The following is a 25,775-nucleotide window of genomic DNA, read 5'->3' on the forward strand; positions in this document are numbered from 1 at the left end:
AGTGTTTTCAGCGAGATTATTTTAAGCAATAATGGATACTTGTATTTTAACGATTTTCAGCGACTGCATTTACATACTTTATAAAAACGTCGGCAGTGCCCGTACCGAACCGATTGAAAGTAAAAGTGTATCACAGCAGTACCGGTGTGATCAACACTTACTTTGTAACTGACATTGCTATGCAGAAGGCAAATGAGCGAGAAACACAGCACAAAGGGGAATGGAAAATATTGCTGCACAGACCAATGTACAAGATAAAATAAATAAAACAAATAAAATAAATAAAAACAAATAAAATAAATCAAATTTATGATGATCTACTGCTGGCTGCGTGTTGCATAACTAAACAATATACATTATATATGTATATATATACATGAATATACATCTACATATATACATCGCTTGTAGATCTTAACTAATTTATTATCATATCCAAGACCTGGTATCCTGGATTTTGCGCAGGATTGGTGTTATGCTCCTCTCGACACTTTACCTTGGACCGAAGTCCTTGGTTTTAAGACGGTCGTCACCCGAGTATGAGACTGAAATCCTGACTGAGAATAGACCTCCCGAGAACGGCTTCCTGAGAATTGAACTTCCGAGAATGATTTCCCGAGAATTGTTTATAGGGGGGCTGAGATCTTTTATACCGGCTTAGAGCTTTCTCTGGACTACTCCGTTCATCGGTCTATAGGCCGTGTTACCACCAATGGGTTATATTTCCATATTTCCCCAATTTTAGGAGTCAATACCCTGTTGATGAAATGTGCCCGTTACTGAAGTAGAATTTCCATGTGAAGGATCGCGGCTGCGCTTGACTGGTCATCGGAAACACGTTTATTGTCAAAATGCATTTTCTTTGTTGCATTTCGTCTGTCTCAACGAGATAGTTATTCCCATTTCGATTCTGGCAGGTTTTATATGTGAATCTGTAAAGTCTTATGATCTTACAAATAGGGTGTACGTAACAAAAATATAAAAAAACTAGAGAGAACGCTATAGTCGAGTTCCCCGACTATCTGATACCCGTTACTCAGCTATTCGAAGTGCGAAGGAGAGTCTTCAGCATATACAGTTTTTGGCGGTTTTGTGGGCGTGCAAAAAGTTTTTGGCAAATCGATAGAAATTTACAAGACTAATACCAAAATGAAAAAATATCAAAACATTTTTCAAAAGTGTGGGCGTGGCAGCTTTGGGCGGTTTGTGGGCGTTAGAGAGGGCGTGGCAAAAAGTTTGTTGGCAAATCGTTAGAAATTTACAAGACTAATACAAAAATGAAAAAATATCGCAACATTTTTCAAAAGTGTGACGTGCAGTTTTAGGCGGTTTGTGGGCGTTCGAGTGGGCGTGGCAACATGAATCGACAAACTTGCGCTGCGTCTATGTCCCTGGAGTCTGTATGCCTAGTCTCAACTTTCTAGCTTTTGTAGTTCCTGAGATCTCGACGTTCATACGGACAACGGACAGACGGACAGACGGGGGAACAGACGGACGGACAGACGGACATGGCCAGATCGACTCGGCTACTGATCCTGTAGGTATTGCATTACGTATTATTTGTTAAATCCTTAATGACCATCGTATCGTATGATTTCCCTTCAGAAATTAAATTATTTATCATGTAATGTTTAAGTGCAATGCTTTGGCACGTCCCTATTAAATAATTTGTTTTATGATATGTTTCAAAAATAATGTTGGAAATGGGAATACAATAATCAAGTTTTAAATAACGCATATCAAATATTAAAAAAAAAATGTTGTCGCACGAAAAACAAATGATAAAAAATAAAGTCAAATTTTTTTATATTCGAACACGGTAAGCACACAGAATTTTCGGCATTTCGTAATAACTTTACCGGCAACCTAATTTCTTCGATCGAGAAAATATACGCTGGTGGTGCTATTATTTTTCTGCATCTGTATACGAACAACCAAACGATCGCACTCCCCCTTTCAAAATGGTGGCCAGTCGACAATTTTCCAGGATCTTTCCGGGCACGCATTTACTAATCTCGATTCGCAAGAAATTATATTTTCCGTGGCTTAGCTTTTAAACGAGGCGTGCACCAAGTGATCCAAAGGGTCTACGACCGTGCGAGAGTGCAAACCAATGTGGATTTCAAAGCAGAGACGGATAATAGCCATCCAACAGGCGATCAAGGTCGCTGGCGTCGAGGTCGGCGTAACATGTAAAATGATTTTTCGGTCAAAGCTTTCGTCCATTTCGACCTACCCAGTAGCCGCTGTGATAACCAGTGGGCGCCATGAATCGTCGTCAAAGATGACATCTATCCTCGGTTGTGAGTAAGTATTCTTTACGGTGACATCGTTTATACCGGTGATAACCACGGGCTGGAGCAAAAATTGGCGGATACATTTGAGGGGTAATTCGATGACTTCGACTCCATCTGGAAGAAGACTCCGTCGGGCGTCGAGCTGCTTAAGGGCACCTTCTATCCGAGGTGGGGCAAAGCATCAAGATTTTGCAATTGGAATTTGGACACCCAGGTATGTGCGGTGAATAACTAAGGATAATCTATATCGCATATACTTAATTGCGTTTGGGGCCACCCGATACACGCAAGGGCGTCCGTACGGGGGGTGTGCCGTAATAAAAGCGCAAAAAATAAAAAACAAGAGAATCGTTATGATACTCGTTACTCAGCTGGTGTAAGTGCGAACAAGATATTTCAGCACCGACAGTTTTTGAAGGTCGACAGAAATTTACAAGACTAACCAAAATGTGAAAAAAATATAACACATTTTTTAAAAGAGTGGGCGGTTTGTGGGCGTGGCAAAAAGATTTTTGCAAATCGATAGAAACTTAAACTAAAAGTTTCTAAAACAAAATGAAAAATTATCAAGATAGACTCGGCTATTGATCCTTATCCAGAATATATATAATTTATATGTTCGGAAACGTTCCTTCTGCTGTTATATACTTTTTAACGAATATAGTATACCCTTTTACTGTTTACTTTTTTTCCGCTTTCGTTTCTGGTGAGAGACGATCGAGGAGAGTGGCTGGACCTGAGCTGGTCGCAAATGAAATACCAATGTTTTGCCGTCCCATGTCATCCGATAGGCTTACGTTGATTCAAGGGTACTCGACGAAATTCGGAGCGGCCGCGTAGGAAAGACCGCGTCCCCGGACGAAGACGCGAGGTACGAAGAGCCTCGCTGCGGAAGCCGGAACCTAGGCGAGGGAGCCCGTACAGTTTTTATATATACATTATTGTAACCCAGAAATTGAATGAATAAACTGCGTCTATATTTAAGCCTAGTTAAGGTAAACTCTGCGCATTATCACTGGGACTCGGGTCGGGAATTCCTCTCTAGCACCACTGTCCTGAAAGAAAGAAATTTCCTGGACGACCCTGGCCAGCCCTGACTACCCGAGGCACGGCTGAACGTCACAAAATAATGGTATGACTACAATGAAGTCCACCTCTTTAAATGTTTGTTTTCATAAACCGTAAGCAGCAAAACCGACACATTAAAATTATCGCTCACCCGTTGACTTCAGACAAATTCTACATCTACAATTACACTAACTTTCGGTTTGGCCGGCTGCTCAACTTTACTATTTTAACCAATATCTCAACCATATCTCAAACATATATGCAAAATCAAACCCATTTTTATGGTGTAAAAGAGTTTACTTGATCAGTTGAAAGAATTTAACAAGTAGAAGAATGCGTGGTCCATCTGTCCGTATGAACGTTGTGTTCAGGAACCCTAAAAGCTAGAAAGTTGAGATTAGACAGGCTGGTTCCAGTCACGTCTACGCTGCGCACTTTGTTTTAAGCAGTTTTCACGCCTACTTTAACGAAAACTATACTTTTATTTTTTTTGTGTCAATTTATTTCACTGTGTCACATTATATTAAAAATACGTTTCTGACACTTCTACTTGCTGAGTAACGCAGATAGTCGAGGAAATCGACTATATCCCTCGGACTTGAAAAATGGAAAGGGCTCTAAATTCCTGACAATACGAACTATCCAGAGTTCAGGCCTTTTTTCACTTCGGTGTCTATCGGATACTCAAGTTGACAGATTGGCATTGAGTACTGTTCAAGTTGACCTAAAAATTGTGATCGATATCACAAAAATCGTTGATTTTGCAATGCCCCCTGCAAAATATATAATGTGTTTAGTTTCTTGCTGTGGTTCTTAAATCTTAAAGGAACTGGAGAGTCAAAATATTTCGTACGTACTCCCCAATATATATACACATTTTTCGCTATTAAGCTTTATGAAATTACTATGGCGCTTATACTTTTGACAGCATTCTGCTGTTCGCTTTGCAATTAACATAAATCCCGCAGTTCATACCAATTTTATTTGGCTACCCAATTTTGCATAAACACAAGGTGCGCTAGTTCAGTTGTACTTCAGTAGCCAGGTAACAGACTAATCGTTTTATTTGTTTAGTGATTGTGATGTGATCGATAAACTGAATTTTTACGAAATTTAAAGTAATTTGAGTGAAAAATTAAATGAATTGTCGTAACTTTTAAGTCCTGGAGATCGTGGAGATTTCTACTTTTGAATTTTCATTTGAATTTAACTGTTGTGGGAAAGAATTTCGGCTGTCTCTGGAAACAGCAGCGTGCGGACGGTCATCAGAAAACATCGGGCTCGATCGCCTCCTAAGACTGTTGGCTCATAATATGAAAATAAAATCAGCCATGGCATCGAACATACGTTGCACTATGGGAAAAAATACACACTTTTTCTGGCCAAATCCCATTTTCTGAAAATCGGAATATTACAAAAATATTAAATGCTCGCATTCATAATCCACCAATCTTTAGTGCTGCATACTAGAAATTTAAAATAGATGGCGCCACAACAAAGGAATCAGCTGCTAAATAAAGCTGCTGCGCGTACTACCTGCTACGTTAAGTTTTTTCTCCTTTACAAAAGATCTAATATCTTTGGAGACAAAGCGTTAATTCCCATTCTGTAAAAAGTATTTTAGCCAGTGTGCTTTCTATTAAAAGCTTGTCACTGATAATAGAAACAAATAACTAGTGTTGTAACCGTATAGGGTCGGAATTTCTTCTACCTGTTACATACTTTTTAACGAACCTAGTATACACCTTTACTAAGAGGTATAAAAATACATATTTATAAAATATATATAAAATGTAGCAACGTGTTAAATATATAAATTGACCTTTCATGGGACACGACCCTGAGGTAATAAAAAAAACTTTTTTTACAAAAATGAAAGCTGTAACCTAAAAAAATTGTTTAAGGATTTTTTAAGTCATATCGCAACGGACATCGTTGTGCCACAATTTTAGTTTGAAATCAAGAAGACAAATATTTTTTACTCGGGATGGTTTTTTGTCACAAAATTCGTTGTAATTCGTTGTCAAAAGGGTCTAAAAATATTATGATTTTAAAAACCGTAGTATATATAAAACAAATTTGTATGCTCTTTAAAATGAATCTTAGATGATGAATTCCCTTCAGTATTTTTATACCCGTTTATCGTAGAGTAAAAGGGTATACTAGATTCGTTGAAAAGTATGTAACAGGCAGAAGGAAGCGTTTCCGACATATAAAGTATATATATTCTTGATCAGGATCAATGGCCGAGTCGATCTGGCCATGTCCGTCTGTCCGTCCGTCTGTCTGTCCGTATGAACATCGAGATCTCAGGAACTACAAAAGGTAGAAAGTTGAGACTAAGCATACAGACTCCAGAGACATAGACGCAGCGCAAGTTTGTCGATTCATGTTGCCACGCCCACAAACCGCCCAAAATTGCCACGCCCATACTTTTAAAAATGTTTTGATATCTTTTTGTTTTTGTATTAGTCTTCTAAATTTCTATCGATTTGCCAAAAAACTTTTTGGAACGCCCACTCTAACGCCCACAAACCGCCAAAATCTGTCAGTGCTGAAGACACACCTTCGCACTTCCCCTAGCTGAGTAACGGGTATCAGATAGTCGGGGAACTCGACTATAGTGTTCTCTCTTGTTTTTTATTATCACTTACACAATTTTGAAAAACATGGTTTCGAGAAAAATGTCGTTTAAAATTTACGGTCAGGAAAAATACTCGCTCGGCGCACTACCATTTCGAGAATTAGCTTTTAAAACATTTACACGAGGTTGCTATATACAGCTGCGAAAAATAAAATAGCAGCACTTGCCCAGTAAAACTTTGAATAAGTCTCCTACCTACAATTTAGTGTTTAAAATGAGCTGAAATACCTTTTTAGAAAGGTTAAACAATTCACTTTTTAGGAAATAAAAAATAATTACAATTGTTTTATTTATTCTTATCTTAAATAAGAAACTTTGTTAAGAACGACAAAATTAGGGCGAAAATAATATAGCAGCACTTTATGAAAAATGCTTAAATTTTCAATTTTAAACTTGATAGTAAAAAATTCACTAATATCAAATGCTAAAACTACACCCATTCCACTTATTTAATATTTGGTAGTGTATCCCTTACTACCAAAAACAGGAGCGCAACGTTTTGGCATGGAATCAACTAGGTCCTGGCACCGTTTCAGGGATATTTTGCCCAGGACTCCTTAATTATACCAAAAGTTATTCGATGTTAGTTGGCATTGAAGCTAAAAGTGCTTTTCTCATATCTGTCCAAGATATTTTGATGGGATTACGGCCTGGGGACTGTGCAGGCCTATCCAAAACAGGAACAGTTTTATTTTGGGACGAATCCTTGGCTTTCCTGCTGGTCTACTTGGGATCATAGTCTTGTTAATTGTATTCGGCAAAGGGTAGCATAATCGTCACAAAAATATCCACAAACACATGTTGATCCATGATGGTTTTTAACCATGGTATATTATGGTATAGCCCCAACTACATAGTACGAGAAACAAGCCCATACCAATATACAGGATCCTTCGTGTTTAATTGCTTCTACTGTGTAATTTGGCTTATATTCGGTGTTCTAGGGCGCCTTACATACGATCAAGATCCATTGCCACCAAAAAAAAACCACCTTGCTCTCATCTGACCATAAGAAGTGCCTCCATTTTTCGCAAGATCAATTTTAATGTTCCTTGACGAACTTAATGCGCTTGGGTATGTGTCTCCCATTTAAAAGAGGGACTTTCCTTGGACTACAGCCTTTTAATCCATGTTCCCTTAGACACGTGTGAACAGTTTGCACTGTTGCGGATATGTTGAAATCCTTTTTCAGTTCGGTAGCAGCTTTAAATGGATCCTTCGTGCTCTCGGGCACTAGCCTTTTAAAGAGATGGGTGCCAATGATTGTTTTCTCCCACGTTTTTCGGGATTCTCGATCTATCATTTTGTTTTAGCATTGAAGGATTAGACCATATTTCAGAGTGATTTTCCTTCAGAAATTGTTTTTTTTATCATGTCACGTTTATCTGAAGTGCAATGCTTTCCTCGTCCCATTTAATCATTTTTTTAAGGTATGTTTCAAAAATAATGTTGGAAATAGGAATACAAATGTCAAGTTTTATAACCAAAACAAACCGCCGACATGTATTGAATATTTGAAAAAATCGATAGTGCTGCTATTTTTGTTTTCGCCTCATTTTAGACCTTGCCGCCCAAAAAAAATGATAACAAATAAACGTATGGACAATTCAATTTTTTTTTTTCATTTTTGGATAGAAAAACAAGAGAGAACGCTATAGTCGAGTTCCCCGACTATCTGATACCCGTTACTCAGATGGTGAAAGTGCGCAGGAGAGTCTTCAACACTGACAGTTTTTGCGGTTTGTGGGCGTGGCAAGAAGTTTTTTGGCAAACCGATAGAAATTAAGGAGACTAACACAAAACTAAAAAATAACCAAACATTTTTCAAAGTGTGGGCGTGGCAGTTTTAGGCGGTTTGTGGTCGTTAGAGTGGGCGTGGCAACATGCGCTGCTTCTATGTCTCTGGAGTGTGCGTGCTGAATCTCAACTTTCTAGCTTTTATAGTTCCTGAGATCTCGACGTTCATACGGACAGACAGACGGACATAGCCAGATCGACTCGGCTATTGATCCTGATCAAGAATATATATACTTTATATGGTCGGAAACGCTTCCTTCTGCCTGTTACATACTTTTCAACGAATCTAGAATACCCTTTTACTCTACGAGTAACGGGTATAAATATCTAGCTTAATACGAAAAATCAGAATTTTGTACTATGCGGTACCGATAGTTAATTTATTTGATCGAGAATAAATTAGTTATGGTGCTGCTATTATTTTTTCGCAACTGTATATACATATATATTTTTAAGTGCCTAAAGGTAGTTCCCCTAAGGTGATACTCTTAAGTCGAGATAGATCAATCGACAACACATTAAAACACTGTTTTATATACACATCCTTGCTGAATTATTATTTCTAAAGTTAGGGCTTGTCATAAAACGCTCATTGCCGATATATACTCTTTTGACATTCTAAAACATTAATTTTTATTGTGTTTTTCAGATCATGTCTGGAAGAGGAAACTTGTTGAGTTTATTTAATAAAAATGCTCGCAATATGGAAATATCAAATTCAAGTGAAGAATTTGAAATCGATAGTGGCTTGGACTTTGAAAATTCTGAACCAAGTGGGGAATGTTTTCTATCAGGCCATAATATTGAAACTGATCTTATAACCACTCTTCAACATGTAAACATTTCGGTCGGTCGGGGCCGTGCTAAGCTTATACACACTTTAAAAAAAGATGGCATACATCAAAACAATTGATAACAACTGAATTGTTAAACTCAAAGGAAAACATTATCGATAAGTCAAAGGAGTCCGAAATGGAAGCAATTGCTTCAAAAAATGGATTATTTTTTCCAGATTTAGTTCACGGATCAAAAGGTACATTCCAAAAAGAACATAAGAAGAGCATAAACATTTTACATTAAAATAATAACTTTTCATTGATATTTCTTGGTTTTAAAATATAAATATCGAAATATTATATTTTCTAAATTAAAAAACATTGACAAGTAAAACAAGAGAGAACGCTATAGTCGAGTTCCCCGACTATCTGATACCCGTTACTCAGCTATTCGAAGTGCAAAGGAGAGTCTTCAGCATATACAGTTTTTGGCGGTTTTGTGGGCGTTAGAGTGGGCGTGGCAAAAAGTTTTTTGGCAAATCGATAGAAATTTACAAGACTAATACAAAATGAAAAAATATCGAAACATTTTTCAAAAGTGTGGGCGTGGCAGCTTTGGGCGGTTTGTGGGCGTTAGAGAGGGCGTGGCAAACAGTTTTTTGGCAAATCGTTAGAAATTTACAAGACTAATACAAAAATGAAAAAATATCGAAACATTTTTCAAAAGTGTAGACGTGGCAGTTTTAGGCGGTTTGTGGGCGTTAGAGTGGGCGTGGCAATATGAATCGACAAACTTGCGCTGCGTCTATGTCCCTGGAGTCTGTATGCTTAATCTCAACTTTCTAGCTTTTGTAGTTCCTGAGATCTCGACGTTCATACGGACAGACGGACAGACGGACGGACAGACGGACATGGCCAGATCGACTCGGCTACTGATCCTGATCAAGAATATATATACTTTATATGGTCGGAAACACTTCCTTCTGCCTGTTACATACTTTTCAACGAATCTAGTATACCCTTTTACTCTACGAGTAACGGGTATAAAAAGAAGAGACCGCGTTCCTTGGATACCCGCTAGACTCTTGGTGATAGCTCTCTACGCATCCCTGACTGCGTTCCATTTATGGTAATTTGTGTAATAAGGCATAACGATTGACAAAAACATTTACAAGTAAAACAAGAGAGAACGCTATAGTCGAGTTCCCCGATTATCTCATACCCGTTTCTCAGCTAGTGGAAGTGCGAAGGAGAGACTTCAATACTGACAGTTTTGGCGGTTTTTGGGCGTGGCAAAAATTGTTTTGTGCAAATCGAGAGAAAATTACCAGACTAGCAACCAAATGAAGAAATATCAACATATTTTTTAAAAGTGTGGGCGTGGCAGTTTTGAGCGATTTGTGGGCGTTAGGGTGCGTCTATGTCCCTGGAGTCTGCAAGCTGAATCTCTTTCTGGCTTATATAGTTCCTGAGATCTCGACGTTCATACGGACGGACGGACGGACGGACAGACGGAAATGGCCAGATCGAAAATGCTTTTTTCAACATACTTTTTACTCTACAAGGGGGCTTAATTCGCTTATTTATCCGTACATTATGTTTAACATAAAAATAATGAATTAAATCTATTTTTCAGGTTCATCTGTTAATATTTATTGTAATTACTTAAAACTAACAGCGGATGTATCCAAGGGAGTTTTTAATTACGAAGTCGTTTTTTTCCTCCCATTGATTCGGTTCATTTAAGAATTAAATATTTAAACGAACATAAGGATAAGCTCGGAGGAACCAAAACATTTGACGGCACAACTCTATATTTACCTATTTTATTGCCAAATAAGATGACCGTATTTGTTTCAAAAGCCGAAGATGCAGAGTTACAGATTCGCATTTTATTCAAAAAAAAGAGGATATGAGGAACTGCACGAAATTATATAATATTTTATTCGATAGAGTTATGAAAACATTAAATTATGTTAAATTTGATCGCAAGCACTTTGATCCTTCGCGACCAAAAATAGTACCACTGGCAAAGTTAGAAGTTTGGCCTGGATATGTTACAGCCGTTGACGAATATAAAGGTGGTTTAATGCTATGCTGCGACGTATCGCATCGGTATACTTTGTCGAAAAACTGTTCTGGAAATGTTGGTCGATCTTTATCAGCAAAATGTAGAGCACTACCAAGAATCCGCTAGAAAAATGTTGGTTGGAAATATTGTGTTAATAGGTATAACAATCGTACGTATAAAATAAATGAGATTTGTTTGACCAAAATCCAAAAAGTCAGTTTCAAATTAAAACTGTCTGCACAAGTTACGTTGAATATTATAAACAATATCAAACATAAATAAAAGACGTCAATCACCATTGCTTCATAGTATAAAAAAATCAAGAATAACTCCAGCGAAAAAGAAAATGTTCAGTTTTGTTTAATTCCAGAATTATGTTATCTTACTGGGCTGCGGGACGAAGTACGGTCAGATAACAAGCTTATGCGCGAGATTGCTACATTTACAAGAGTTTCGCCAAATCAACGACAAACGGCGTTAAATAAGTTTTACGAAAATGTTTCAAGGACACCCGCCGCACAAGATGTTCTAAATAGCTGGGACTCTCATTAACGAATAATTCAACAAGATAGCTGGACGTCAAATGGACATAGAGCAGATATGTTTTTCAAAAACGACAGTGTCGGCCGGAAAAACTGCAGAGTTCTCAAAATATGCTGTGAGCAATGAATGTTGGAAGTAGTTCATCTGAGTAAATGGATTATTATACATTTAAGGAAATGATATGCGAGCTGCAAATAACTTGCTCGACAACATGAAGCAAAGTTGTAAATCACTTGGTATGAAAATTTCTAACCCAACAATGATTTCTTTGGATCATGACCGGATAGATGCTTACATTCAAGCACTGCGGCGAAATATAACAACGAATTCGCAAATAGTCGTATGTATTTGTCATAACACTAGAGATGATCGTTATTCTGCAATAAAAAAAATATGTTGCTCGGAAATTCCATACCATCACAGGTAAATTGTTTTAATACTTATTACTTAAGAATTTAGTATGCACTAAAAGTTGTGTCTAACATAATAAGATATAACTGCAAATGTGATAGTTTTATCACACATATATGTAAATGTATTGTGAAATGTCCATGTTTTACAATAGGTTTAACCTTTAAAAGTTGAATTTAAAAAAACTTAACAACTTTTACAAAACTTTTTTAAACTGAAAAGTTTTTAATATTTTGTCATTTTTTTATATGTATTTTAAATTTTTTCTCGATTTGCAAAAAAATTTATTTCACGCCCACAAGTAGGACAAAACTAGCACGCCAACATTTTTTTTTTTTTTTAAACTGTGGCACATAGTTGAAAAGTGGACCTTCTAGTCACCCTGGTGGCATCGACGTGGCATACCATCATCCTATTATTGGTCAATGCTCTGCGGTGATGGATTTGCTCAGTTGCGACAAAGGATGAGATAAATTTGAGGAAATGAGGAAAGTAGCTGGGGCAGACCCACGAGAAATACACTTCCATCCTCGCACCAGCCGTTCAGATTTATCCGCTAGTTTCGTTATTGGCGAATAACGAAACGTTTCAAAGCTCAGCCCACCCCTAAATCGGCTACCAAAAACCCGTCAGGTTGCTGGAGTCGCACCAGCGCGGAAAAGCCGAAAGGTTTTCCCTTTCAAATGAGCCTACCTGTTAGTGCTGTAACTCTGGAAGAAGTGAAAGAACTTATAGCAAATCTTTCACCCAAGAAAGGCCCTGGTGCAGATCTTTTAGACAACAAAATCATTGCTCCCAGATCAATCATTAAAGTTTCTGGTACAACAGCATTCTTGATCTTCGGTACTTTCCGAAAGCCTGCAAGTTGCTTACCCTGAGCTACTAAATAGAGTATTCAAATTTGCTCTAGTGGCTATGGAAAAGAAAGAGTATGACGTAGCCGCCTTTCTTGACATACAAATGCATTAGACAAAGTATGGCACTCTGGGCTCCTGCACAAAGCAAAGAGGTTATTTCCTCCGCAGCTGTATTTGGTTATTAAACAGTTATTATAACGTCTCTGCTAATGGATTCACATCGGCAACGAAAACAACTGCAGCTGGAGTTCCCCAAGGAATCGTCCTATGCCCTACCCTATAGTCGGGATTTGATTTGGACATGCCTACTCACACACCAGTGACAGAAGTGGACGATACTGCTGTGCTAACGAAAAGCAAGTATTTTTACTGCCTCGTATGATCTACAGGAATACTTGGATGCATTTCAGCAATGGGATGAGAACTAGAACGTGCGAGTTAACGTTGAGATGTCAATGTGAGGTGAGATGCCAATGTGACTTTCACAAACCGAACAGGTAGTTGTCCTCAATAGGAAGCGTACCTTCAGCAGGCACATTACAAATATTCAACAACCGTTTAGAACCAAGGTAGCTAGAATGTCTTGGCTCATTGCACCACGCAACAAACTATCGCTTGACTGCTAATGAATATTGACCCCCAGCCTGTTCTACGGTCTGCCCGTATACGGCGTTGCTGCAAAGAGACCCCTAAATAAGATCCGGGTTCTACAGGCGAAGACTCTAAGAAGGATTTCTGGGGCTTCTTGGTACATGAGAACCGGGACATCAAACGCGATCTTAAGGTACCCAAGCTTGGAGTCAAGCTCAAAAACATCGCTGAAAAATACATGGAACGGCTTAATGCACACCCAAACAGCCTGGCCAGAAAGCTAGGAACCGCAGCTGCAGCCAATGCTGACAATGCTAGAGTCAGAAGAAGACTTAAACGACACCACCCTCTTGATATCGCCGATCGGGTTTGGACATAGAAAGACTTACTATATATTTATAATAATTCTCCCCAGTTCTACTAGGAAATTAAGTTGCCACATTGGTAACAGTGCGTTAATCAATAAAAACTTGTTTATATTGTTAATATACAAAAAAAAGTATCGATAATGCGATGAGGGCACCTGTAAATAGTTTTGTTTCCAATGATTCCGTAGTTACGCGTCTATTATTAATGAAAACATGGAGTATTTGGCCATATATCGCTTAGCTCTGACTTATCGCTATCAATTAAATCTATGTTTATATTTCGCATATAAGGTGGATTATTAAATGTATCATAAATTACCGATAATATTATTAACTGTTGCTACGCCCTTCGTACATTATATTACGATTTGTACATTGCCACATTTGAAACACATGATTATTCTCTTATCAACGTTAATCTGCTGTTACTATGGCCTGGTCGAGTCTCGTTTCTGTCTTCTGCTTTTTTGTGGCTTGTGTTCTCCGCAATTATAGCATATAATCGGAGTGTGCATTTAAACCTTTTTATCAGGACCCTGCTCCGTTCAAATTGAGTGCATGTACCAGGACCAATGTCATCGGATGTTATCGGTCAATAGAGTTGTAACCAATCAGCTGGAGTAGGAGGAGAGACATTTATTGGGGTTTTGGCCATGTTCAGCAACAGTGCAGCCGGTGTCGCATTGCCTACCTTGAATAGTGCCCAGCCCATTCCATGCAATCAAGTTCAAGCTAGCCACTGTGGAGCAATACCGAGCCGTGATTTTCTGAGCTTCATCACCAAGGTTGCACCTACTTGTGCATGCTCACATAGAATAAAGTTTGCGTCAGTAGCTTTGGGGTTAAACCGGCGTGGACTGTCTTACTTTAATAGGTTCGTAAAAAACGATACTAGAAAAGTTAACGAGCAGCAGCGCAGCGAGCAATAATAATCTTTGTCGACGAAGGTGGCCTGTTCACTCTGGAGTTTGATTTTTTGAACTGCCTTCCATTCCTCAGCTTACTGTTCTCTGCCTATCATTGTCCAAAGCTCGGCAGGGATTTCGATCCCTTCCACACCGCTATTTCCTTCAAAGATCTTTTCTCTCCTTATTATTCTGTTGAACTTCATTTATTTTCAACTTAGCAATACACATTGAATTACATTTTTTTTACCTTAATATAACTGTAATCTATTTATTGAATCTTATTAATTAGTGCACACAGCACAGTATGAATGCTCAATAATCATCTTAAGTCATCCGTTATTAAATAACAACCTGGCCAGATGAGTTTGATTCTTTATAATTTTTGGTTATTTTGGTTTGTTTAGAATTGAAAATAAATATTAAATTAATGTTTTAACGTCATGCATCTAGGAATTGTATTAAGTGCCCCCAGTGGATTACCAATAGGCAAGATCAAGATTATGGTAAAATCTAAAAATGAGAGGATAGGCCACATTTGACCTCAGGAAGCTATCGAAGCCCGTTGAGGTGGACGAATGAAAAAGATATTATTTCTATCCAAAATTGAAAAAAAAAATTTGAATTGTCCATACCTTTATTTTTTGTTTTGGTGAAAAGCACATGGTTATAAAACTTGACATTTGTATTCCTATTTCCAACATTATTTTTGAAACATACCTTAAAAAAAGCGATTAAAATGGGACGAGGAAAGCACTGCACTTCAGATAAACGTGACATGATAAAAAAACAATTTCTGAAGGAAAATCACTCTGAAATATTGGTCTAATCCTTCAATGCTAAAACAAAATGATAGATCGAGAATCCCGAAAAACGTGGGAGAAAACAATCATTGGGCACCCATCTCTTTAAAAGGCTAGTGCCCGAGAGCACGAAGGATCCATTTAAAGCTGCTACCGAACTGAAAAGGATTTCAACATATCCGCAACAGTGCAAACTGTTCACACGTGTCTAAGGGAACATGGATTAAAAGGCTGTAGTCCAAGGAAAGTCCCTCTTTTAAATGGGAGACACATACCCAAGCGCATTAAGTTCGTCAAGGAACATTTAAATTGGGGCTTGCGAAAAATGGAGGAACTTCTTATGGTTACATGAGAGCAAGGTGGTTTTTTTTGGTGGCAATAGATCTTGATCGTATGTAAGGCGCCCTAGAAACACCGAATATAAGCCAAATTACACAGAAGAAGCAATTAAACACGAAGGATCCTGTATAATGGTATGGGTTTGATTTTCGTACTATGTAGTTGGGGCTATACCATAATCTACCATGGTTAAAAACATCATGGATCAACATGTGTTTGTGGATATTTTGGTGACGACAATGCTACCCTTTGCCGAATACAATTAACAAGACTATGATCCCAAGTAGACCAGCAGGAATGCCAAAGATTCGTCCCAAAATAAATCTGTTCCTGTTTTGGATTGGCCTGCACAGTCCCCAGGCCGTAATCCCATCAAAAATTCTTGGACAGATATAAGAAAAGCAGTTATAACTTCAAAGCCAACTAACATCGAATAACTTTTTGTATAAAACGGTGCCAGGACCTAGTTCATTCCATGCTAAAACGTTGCGCTCCTGTTTTTGGTAATAAATATTCCAAATATTAAATTAGTGCGATGGGTGTAGTTTTAGCACGCAAACATTTGATAGTTTAACATTGAAAATTTAAGCATTTTTCATGAAGTGCTGCTATTTGCTATTTTATTTTTCGCCTAATTTTGTCGTTCTTAACAAAGTGTCTTATTTAAGATAAGAATAAATAAAACAATTGTAATTATTTTTTATTTCCTAAAAAGTGAATTGTTTAACCTTTCTAAAAAGGTATTTCAGCTCCTTTTAAACACTAAATTGTAGGTAGGAGACTTATTCAAAGCTTTACTGGGCAAGTGCTGCAAGTTTTACTGGGCAAGGTTATTTTTCGCAGCTGTGCATATGTAAAGCGTGAAAAATTTAAAGTACTGTAAAAGTAATAATAAAAGAAGAGAGAACTCTATAATTGAGTTCACCGACTTAGGGGAAATTTCAACACTGACCGTTTTTGGTGTAGAAAGAAATTTACAAGACTAACAAAGATGTGAAGAAATATAAAAACTTTTTTCAAAGGTATGGGAGTGGCAGTTTGGGGCGGTTTGTGGGCGTGGCAAAAAGTATTTTTGGCAAATCAATAGAAATTTATTAGACTAATAAAAAACAAGAGAGAACGCTATAGTCGAGTTCCCCGACTATCTGATACCCGTTACTCAGCTAGTGAAAGTGCGAACGAGACTTCAGCACTGACAGTTTTTGGCGGTTTGTGGGCGCTAGAGTGGGCGTGGCAAAAAGTTTTTTGGCAAATCGATAGAAATTTACAAGACTAATACAAAAATGAAAAAATATCAAAACATTTTTCAAAAGTGTGGGCGTAGCAGCTTTGGGCGGTTTGTGGGCGTTAGAGTGGGCGTGGCAAAAAGTTTTTTGGCAAATCGTTAGAAATTTGTAAGACTAATACAAAAATGAAAAAATATCAAAACATTTTTCAAAAGAGTGGGCGTGGCAGTTTTGCGCGGTTTGTGGGCGTTACAGTGGGCGTGGCAACATGAATCGACAAACTTGCGCTGCGTCTATGTCTCAGGAGTCAGTATGCTTAATCTCAACTTTCTACCTTTTGTAGTTCCTGAGATCTCGACGTTCATACGGACAGACAGACGGACGGACAGACGGACATGGCCAGATCGACTCGGCTATTGATCCTGATCAAGGATATATATACTTTATATGGTCGGAAACGCTTCCTTCTGCCTGTTACATACTTTTCAACGAATCTAGTACACCCTTTTACTCTACGAGTAACGGGTATAAATATCAAAACCTTTTTCAAAAGAATGAGCGTGGCAGTTTTGGGCGGTTTGTGGGCGTTAGAGGGGGCGTGGCAACTTGCGCTGCGTCTATATCACTGGATTCTGAATGCTGAATCTAGTTCTAGTTTTTACAGTTCCTGAGATCTTCACGTTCATACGGACGGGTATAAAAATCGATATAAATTAAAAATAAATCACAATTGAATGTAGAACTTTTTGTACGTTTTTAGGGACATTTTTCTGTAATTTAAAAGGTATTTACATGTATTTTACACAGGAATTCTGGAGGAAAGCGTAAGGAACACGCGAGGAATTCGCTGGATAAAATTTGGGGTTTCCTCTAGAATTTGTCGGTAATAACCTTGTCTTTTTTTTCGATATTTCCCAGAAATACACGTTTTTCCAATGTGTCCAGAATTTTCATTTATGCACCCAAATTAACATAATATTTTGAAATCATCAAATTTTATTTTTAGTGATGTACTATGCCGTTCCTATATTAAATTAAATTAGTACAGTAAAATGCTAAAGTATTTAAACACCAGTGGACATTTTTTTTAAAGCTCCTAAATTTATTTTCAGGTTATAAATGCTACAACTTTACTAAATGATTCAAAAATTCGTTCCGTTGTTCAAAAAATTGTGCTACAGATGAACTGTAAAATTGGAGGCTCATTATGGACGGTAAAAATTCCATTTAAAAATGTAATGGTTTGCGGAATAGACTCATATCATGACCCATCTAATCGGGGCAAGTCAGTTGCTGGTAAGTGTATTTGATCTTTTTATATATATACATATAGTATAATGTTTAACGTAACACTGAGCCGAATTAATGGCCCGCTGACTAAAGACAACGCTAAGAATATGAAATAAAAAGATCGAAGAAAAGTATTTTCCAAGACTTTATTCATTAACTCTCAGCTCAAGACTAATTCAGGTGATAAAAAATATTTCTTATGAGGACCTTAGTTTACATTTATTTGGGATGGGAGCAAGCTCTCCCGCTTGTGGTAGTATGTGTTTGTATACAGTAACAAATGAGTGTATGTAGGGAGAGCGGCATCGCTTACTCCGGGTGCGAGTGTTTATATCGTGGGATCTGCATATTCAGCATATTCTCATGTACTGGCTATGTGAATATGTCACTATATTAAATTTGGAATTCGTGGGATCTGATATTCAGCATATTCTTAAATGCTGGCTATGTGAATATGTCACTTCCCTCCCTTTAAAAGGGTTGCCTATGCTTGGGCTGCAATTTCAGGGTACAATGCGGGCAACTGTATTTGTGGCGGTTCTATTTCTTGTTGTGGTTCTTGATTATTTTTTGCTTGTTTTCTGAATTTTGTATATAAAACAGTTAGTGGATTTAGTGTAAAAATTTTTGATAGGACAAGAAAAATTATAAGAACAATAACTAAAATTATTATAGTTGCATAAAATGTGGTATTATTTTCTGAAATTAATTTTAAAATGTCATTATGTTCTACTATCTTAATTTTGGTCACATTAATTGGTAAATACAATGGAGTTAAATCAAATTCTGGACTTAACGAATTTTCGCTAAAATAACATTTCCAATCTTAACTTTACATTGTTTTATTATTATAATTTTGTTTCCATTTATTTTAATATCGCCATTTAGTTCTTGACAATTTTGTGCGATTTTAGTTTCCGTTTGATTCCATGTACATACACTGACGAGCAAAACTGTAACACGAGTTGTATATTCTAACTTCAACGGTCAGTATCTTCTCTCCTATTTTATGTACGATAATATTCTTAGTCTTGTTTTGTTGCTACTATATTTGACTATCGCTTGTGAAAATATGAAGCGATTTGATAATCTGGAATAAATATGCCGAAGCAAAATGTAAAAGAAGTCAAATGTTACAGTTTTGCACTGGGGTGATATATTAAACGAAAATTTTTTTTTTAATTATTTTAATAATGAGTCCACAGCCCTTTTTATTTTTTTAGCTCCGTTATGCGATTTGGCATACTTTGGGTATACCGTAGCACCATTTCAGGACGAATAGCGTACCAGAGGTCCTTTGTTCTTTCCCACAGCTCCATCATTCTACTTGGAGGGCCTGCATATTTTGCCAGTTGGGATTTTACATGGCTCCACAAATTTTCTATGGGATACATATCAGGAGATTGCGGTGGCCACTTCAGCGATTGAAAATTTTGCTTTTCCATCCAATTGTTGACCAAAATCGATGTGTGTTTGGGATCCTTGTCTTGCTGAAATATGCATTTTTTAGCAGCAATACCCATATTTTGAATTACTTTTGGAAGATTTTGTTGCAAAATGTTTAAGTAATGTTCCTTCCGCATTATACCTTCAATTAACACCAAGGGACCAACTCCGTTTTTGTGTATACAGCCCCAAACCATTATGGATCCGCCACCTTGCTTCACGGTTTGCTTCACGTTACTTGGTGACTGGACTGTGGGATCTCTAGTCCAATACCAAGAGCGTCCATCTGACTCGAAACGATTAATTTTGGTTTCATCTGACCATATAACCTGAAAATCCAAATTTTTGTGATTGTTTTAACTTATTGGTATTGGTATTATATTTGGTTCAACGTATTGAATTATTTCTTTCGAGAGAGTTGGTATAAAATTACAAATGGGACTCTTGCGCTTAATTATGTTTTTAATGCATTCATTATTAACTTCTATTTTATCTTGATTATAAATTTTATTCTCATCTTCAAAATATGATTGTTGATCTGAATGGTCTAACTGATACCCATTATGGTCGGGATATGGAATTATTTTAATGGTGTTAAAGATTTTGTGGTTAATAGGAATATGTGAAATGAGTAATAGTTCGTTATTTGTTTTATCAATCCAAGTTGATGTTTTGATTCAAAGTATATTCTGGCTGTTAATGCTTTCTAACTTGTCGTAATTGAGTAATTTTGGGTTAAAAAGACCAAGACGTGAAAGTTGCATGCCCATTTCTATGTCTTCTATGTATTCAATAAATTGCGTGAGCTCATAGACGAGTGTGTCAATATTATTGCGATTATTTTCGTAGTTGGTGAGTTTCTGCAGTCCTTCATTCACAAATTTTACGAAATCATTTAATTTATGAACTTGAATTGAATTTTCTGCAATTAGATCTATTTTTTGTTTGTTAATTTTTACTCTATCATTTTCATCAAGTGTGCCAAAAAGAAAGTTAAACAAGAGAGAACGCTATAGTCGAGTTCCCCGACTATCTGATACCCGTTACTCAGATGGTGAAAGTGCGCAGAACACACAACACTCACAGTTTTTGCGGTTTGTGGGCGTTAAAGTGGGCGTGGCAAAAAGTTTTTTGGCAAATCGATAGAATTTTACAAGACTAATACAAAAATGAAAAAATATCAAAACATTTTTCAAAAGTGTGGGCGTGGCAGCTTTTGGCGGTTTGTGGGCGTTAGGGTGGGCGTGGCAAATATTTTTTTGGCAAACCGATAGAAATTAAGGAGACTAACACAAAAATGAAAAAATATCGAAACATTTTTCAAAAGTGTGGGCGTGGCAGTTTTAGGCGATTTGTGGGCGTTAGAGTGGGCGTGGCAACATGAATCGACAAACTTGCGCTGCTTCTATGCCTCTGGAGTCTGCATGCAGAATCTCAACTTTGTAGCTTTTGTAGTTCCTGAGATCTCGACGTTCATACGGACGGACAGACGGACGGACAGACGGACATGGCCAGATCGACTCGGCTATTGATCCTGATCAAGAATATATATACTTTATATGGTCGGAAACGCTTCCTTCTGCCTGTTACATACTTTTCAACGAATCTAGTATACCCTTTTACTCTACGAGTAACGGGTATAATAAAAGATGAACCAAATAGTCCACGTTTTTGCCTAATTTGTTGATGAATAGTTAAACCATTTAATTCTTTCAATAGTTTGTTGTACAAATATTTCATTTTAGGTGAGTCTGATATTTTGTTACCAAAAGATTTTGTGATTGCATTGATTTCCGTTAAGTTAATTCTTAGACAGTGATGTTCATATGCTAGCGGTATTTAAATTGGATTACTTGAAAAGAGTAAATAGCCAAGGTCGGAATCTGGTTTGGTTATTTGAATTTGTTGAGTATGGCCCGTGGTGAATAATAGAAGCAACATCATTATACACAAGGATCCTGTGGAGGTTAAACGGTATTAGTTTTTTTTTGTTTCTTAAATTGTGTTTTGTAGTATTTGATTCCTCTATTTCGATTAGTAATTTTGTAATGGTCATCATCTATTTTTTCATTTTTATTATTTTTTAAATGGATTATCTAATTTACCCTTTTGAATTGGACCTTTTCTGTATTTAGTGTCAATAATATTAAATTCCTGTCGATCGTCATTTATTTTATCTATTTTTATACCCGTTACTCGTAGAGTAAAAGGGTATACTAGATTCGTTGAAAAGTATGTAACAGGCAGAAGGAAGCGTTTCCGACCATATAAAGTATATATATTCTTGATCAGGATCCATAGCCGAGTCGATCTGGCCATGTCCGTCTGTCCGTCCGTCTGTCTGTCCGTATGAACGTCGAGATCTCAGGAACTACAAAAGGTAGAAAGTTGAGATTAAGCATACTGACTCCTGAGACATAGACGCAGAGCAAGTTTGTCGATTCATGTTGCCACGCCCACTCTAACGCCCACAAACCGCGCAAAACTGCCACGCCCACACTTTTGAAAAATGTTTTGATATTTTTTCATTTTTGTATTAGTCTTATAAATTTCTATCGATTTGCCAAAAAACTTTTTGTGACGCCCACTTTAACACCCACAAACCGCCCAAAGCTGCCACGCCCACACTTCGAAAAATGTTTTGATATTTTTTCATTTTTGAATTAGTCTTGAAAATTTCTATCGATTTGCCAAAAAACTTTTTGCCACGCCCACTCTAGCGCCCACAAACCGCCAAAAACTGTCAGTGCTGAAGACTCCTTCGCACTTTCACTAGCTGAGTAACGGGTATCAGATAGTCGGGGAACTCGACTATAGCGTTCTCTCTTGTTCTATCTTTAATTTTTTGAATGTTTAATATCGGATGACCAGCGTATAAAAAAATTTGAGCAGGTGTTTGTCCAGTTGTGTCATGTTTAATTTTATGGTTGTATGTGTAAAGGATTGTTTCTATCTTGCCTAATTTTACTTCTTCATCATCAGATAATTTGAATTTACGGATTTTTTCATTTATTGTCTTATGTAATCTTTCGACGTCTGCTACTCCGTTTTTTGCCGTATTGAGTTGCAATTCGATTCCTTCGGATTCGAGCCATCGCTTTAGAGTCAAGCTAGAGAAAGCTCCTTCTCTGTCTGCCTTTAGTAATTTGGGCTTAACTAACTGATTAAAAATGCGCATTAATGCGTTTCTGCATTCTATTCAGTCCTTTGTTTTAATTTGCTCGAGTGTAGCGAATTTAGATAAAATATCAATGCAACTGATGTAATGTTTTCCCTCAGATGAATAAATATCTACCATAAATTTGTCTCGACAATGTTGTAATTTTAAAAGGCATTTTAGTGTTTCTATGTTCTGTTTTAGCCAAATTGCATATGTTGCATTCGTTTATTATATTCTGAATTAGTAGTTGACTATTTGGAAAGAAGTGATTTTCTTTAAATAATTTTGTCATTTTCTGAATGTAAAAGTTTTTCATGTGATTAAAGTATGATTTCTTTAAATTCGGCGTATGAACCAACATAATTTAATAGGAAGAGACTGCGAATTACTTTAGTGTAGGTGGTATTAATAATTTCTCTGTGTGCTCTTTGGATAATTTCAAAATCTACATCGCTCTCAATATAAATGGTTATGTTTCTATGAATAAAACAAGAGAGAACGCTATAGTCGAGTTCCCCGACTATCTGATACCCGTTACTCAGCTAGTGGAAGTGCGAAGGCGAGTCTTCAACACTGACAGTTTTTTTCGGTTTGAGGGCGTTAGAGTGGGCGTGGCAAAAAGTTTTTGGCAAATCGATAGAAATTTACAAGTCTAATACAAAAATGAAAAAATATCAAAACATTTTTCAAAAGTGTGGGCGTGGCAGTTTTGGGCGGTTTGTGGGCGTTAGACTGGGCGTGGCAAAAAGTTTTTTGGCAAATCGATAGAAATTTACAAGACTAATACAAAAATGAAAAAATATCAAAACATTTTTCAAAAGTGTGGGCGTGGCAGTTTTGGGCGGTTTGTGGGCGTTAGAGTGGGCGTGTCAACATGAATCAACAAACTTGCGCTGCGTCTATGTCTCTGGAGTCCGTATCTTTAATCTCAACTTTCTAGCTTTTGTAGTTCCTGAGATCTCGACGTTCATACGGACAGACAGACGGACGGACAGACGGACGGACAGACGGACATGGCCAGATCGACTCGGCTACTGATCCTGATCAAGAATATATATACTTTATATGGTCGGAAACGCTTCCTTCTGCCTGTTACGTACTTTTCAACGAATCTAGTATACCCTTTTACTCTACGAGTAACGCGTATAATGATCAAGTAAAATTTGTTTAGCCCTTTCGAATTGAATTGTGGTATTGGAGTTACCGAATATTGTTGAATTCTCTATTTTATTTTTATCGGATTTTATAAAATGATTTGTTTTTTATTAGTTAATTGGTTTTTCTGTTAAATGAATGAGATTGCTATTGTCTTCTTCTGCACTATGTAGAGTTACTTCGCTATGATGATTTTCTTCAATTTTAATTCTTGATAATGCGTCAGCAACTGAATTTTCCTTCAATTTAATATAATCGATTTTAAATTGGTATTCGTTTAATTTAGCTCTCCATCTTTGTAACTTAGCATTCGGTTCCTTTGAGGTATGTAGCCATCTAGGAGGTTGATGATCACTAGCAACGAGAAAGTGTCGTCCTAGTAAATAATGTCGAAAAGTTTTAGTGGCCCAAACTATGGCTAGTAATTCCTTTTCGATAGCACTGTAATTTAATTCGTGTTCATTAAGTGTTCTGCTAATGAAGGGTATAGGATGACCATTTTGAGAATGTACTGCCCCAAGGGCTAAATTACTGGCATCTGTGGTTAAAATAAATTTTTTTTCGAAATCGGGAAGTTGGAGAATCGGTTCTCTAATTATTAGAGCTTTAAGTTTTTTGAATGCTTCTAGTCAAGATTTTGTACGTCTATTTTTGCTCCTTTTTTTAAAAATTTCGTCATTGGTTTTGCTATGTCTGCGTAATTTGGGATAAATTTACGGTAATAACCGGTTAATCCAAGGAAAGCCCTGATCTCTTTTACTATGGCTTTAACTTTTACAGGGTTTGGTTTTATACCGTTAGGAGTAACGATATGACCAAGAAAATTAGCTTCTTTTTTTAAAAATTCGCATTTATCTAATTGCAATTTTAAATTGGCTTCAGCAAGTTTTGAAAAAACTAATTGTATTGAATTTAAATGCTCGGTAAGAGATGTTGAAAAAATTATAATATCATCCAGATACACTAAACAGTGTATGTTAAGCAACGGTCGAAGGATGTTATTCATGCACCTTTGAAAAGTAGCGGGTGCTTTTCTAAGGCCAAATGGCATTCGAAGGTATTCGTAATGACCGCTTTTGGTGAAAAATGCAGTTTTAGATATTGATTGTGGGTCCATTTCGATTCGATGAAACCCTTTTGCCAAATCTATAGTTGTAAAATATTGACATTTTCCTAATTTACCAAGGATTTTGTCCATGTTCGGTATTGGATATCTGTCGGGAATAGTTATTTCATTGATTTTTCTGTATTCAATTACTACTCTATATTTAATTTTACCAGAAGCATCCGTTTTTTTTGGTACTACCCAGGTAGGACTATTGTATGGTGAATTACTTTCTCTAATTAAACCCTGATTAAGCATTTCCTGTACTTGGTTTTCGACTTCAATTTCGTGCGTTTGAGCAAGTGGGTACTGTTTTGAATAAATTGGGGAGTTATGTGTTGTGTTTAATACGTGTTTAATGGTATTTGTAAATGTTAGCTTGTCTCCTTCTTTATGTTGAAGACTTTTAAATTTATTTAATAAACCTTTCAACTTTAAGATTTCCTCCTGATTTAGATGATCTAATCGAAACAGTGAAAAATCTATTTTATTTATTGATTCCTGAATTTTTAATTGGTTCTGGTGTCTTTTGAATGTAAAAATTTTGGTTTCTTCCTGATTCTGAAGTAATTAATTTGTATGTTTTATCGAAAAGGGTAACTGTAGAAGTTTTGTAATTTATAAATGATTGCGCAGTTTTCAACAATTTTCTGCCAATTAACATATCGTAATTATTAGAAAAATTGTGTACATAAAATGGTTTATTTGTTTAAAATTTTATTTGTTCTTTATAAATTCCCTCATTTTGTGCAATAGTAATTAAAGATCTTAAGTCTGCAATATCATGATGAGCCAAAATAGTAAATAATTGTATTGGTAGTTTTCTTATTAGTATTTTGATAGAGTCTCTCATAGACTGAACATAAATTAAAAAATCCTAATGGTTATCTTCCAGGTGTAATTTCGAAATCAGCAATTGACGT

General features: G+C 36.8%; 1 pseudogene; it reads left to right on the forward strand.

Moving 5' to 3' along the window:
• The first annotated feature begins 4,135 nt into the window (after positions 1–4,135).
• Positions 4,136–24,852, forward strand: LOC122618019 (annotated as a pseudogene).
• The last annotated feature ends 923 nt before the right edge of the window (positions 24,853–25,775 follow it).

The sequence above is a fragment of the Drosophila teissieri genome, chromosome 3L, assembly GCF_016746235.2.
Source record: "Drosophila teissieri strain GT53w chromosome 3L, Prin_Dtei_1.1, whole genome shotgun sequence".
Taxonomy (NCBI): domain Eukaryota; kingdom Metazoa; phylum Arthropoda; class Insecta; order Diptera; family Drosophilidae; genus Drosophila; species Drosophila teissieri.